Source organism: Colobus angolensis, unplaced genomic scaffold (assembly GCF_000951035.1).
Source record: "Colobus angolensis palliatus isolate OR3802 unplaced genomic scaffold, Cang.pa_1.0 Scaffold76, whole genome shotgun sequence".
Lineage (NCBI taxonomy): Eukaryota > Metazoa > Chordata > Mammalia > Primates > Cercopithecidae > Colobus > Colobus angolensis.
The window spans coordinates 3,998,588-4,000,188 of record NW_012121376.1 but is presented as its reverse complement, the minus strand read 5'-3'; positions in this window follow the sequence as shown (position 1 = coordinate 4,000,188).

The following is a 1,601-nucleotide window of genomic DNA, read 5'->3' as shown; positions in this document are numbered from 1 at the left end:
AAGAGAGAATGCATTTACAAACTAGCAGGTTAACGTTAACATAAGCTTTGGAAAACCTGAGGAAATTAGGGATATCACTTTAAATTAACTATCTTAAGTAGACATGTACTCTAGATGTGATAAGACAGCTATGGCATATTAAGTCAATGCCAACTGGTAATTAAAAGCGGATTTTTTCAGGCTTAGCTGCCCAGGAGGAGAGATCAGTGTCTTCATACAGGAGCTGATGGTCCTCAGGAGGTATGGTTTTAATAGCCCCGGGCCCCACGTGCCCTCCTCTTGGCAATCATAATAATTTGTTCTTGTAATGAAATAATTTTCCTTTACTGCAAAGGCAGTGTGCACAGGAGTTACAGTGTGACCAGTGCTGCAAGCCCTGACTATGACCTGATATGGTGACAATTTCAGGGGATTCTGGAATCCCAGAGCTGGAAGGGATGTAAATCACGTCAAGCCCCACTTCTTCGCTTCACAGATGTCACCAAGAGTTTGTAGAGTTGCTCATGGACCTAGAAGTACCTAGCTATAAACTTCCGGGAGGTTCCAGAAAACATAGACTGGAAATGTTTCCAGGTAGCTGGATGTCCAGTTTTGCTCTTCCCTCCCTCCTTCCTTCGCTTTCTCCCTTCTTCCTCTTTTCTTCTCTTCTCGTCCTCTTTCTCTTTCTCCTCCTCCTCCTCCTCTTCCTTCATCTTCCTGGTTCTTCCTCTTCCTCCTGTTTCTCCCCATTCTTCCTTTCCATCTTCTTCCTCTTTCTTCTCCTTTTTTCTCCTCTCCTTCCTCCTCTCCTCCTAAGCAGCCCAACCCACTTATGGTGAATGCCCTACTGCCCATATGCAACCTCAGTCTTCTAGCTGGGTCAGCTTGCCCAGCCTTCTTGGGGCATCTGGTACCTGTTTTAACCTGGCGTTCCTTGTGGCTGAACCTCTGGAAGCACTTGGGGAGGGTGGACACCCAGAGCCAAGTCCTCGGTTTTCCTACCAGATGATGGTTTTACCTTCAACCAATTGAAAGTTACTTACCTTTTGACTCCACTTTACCTGTCTGTAAAGATGACCAAGTGTAAGAGGTGGCTTTATTTTTGGTTATCTTCTCCAAGAAGACTCCAACAGAGTCCTAATATACACAAAACATCTTAAAGCCCTACTGAGCCGCTGCTCTGGGAGCTGGCTACAGGACCCCCTGATGTGAGGAGTTTGAGACATCTCTAGTCTGCCTTGGGTGGTGCCCCTGGGCACCCACTGGACACCTGGACACTGGGTTCTCTTCTCAGGTCCAGGGCTCTGGGATAGGGAGTCAGTGCCCTGGATCCCCAAAAGTTATGTGGGTGAATCCAGGGGTGGCACCTCAGTTTTTAAGGCAGTGCAGACAGGCAAGCTGAAACCCTATTGGATGGAGCTGCCACTGGAAGCAGCTTCCGCAGATTGTAGGGATCCACAGCGTGGTGCCTCTCCAAGGCCACACCTACAATTCTATTTCAAATGACCGGGGCTACAGGTCACGGACACACTACACACGAAGGCAGGACACTGAGTGGAGAGGAGAACTTAGTGTGCTCAGGGATTGAAGACCATGAAAATGCAGTACGTGTTCACCCTGGG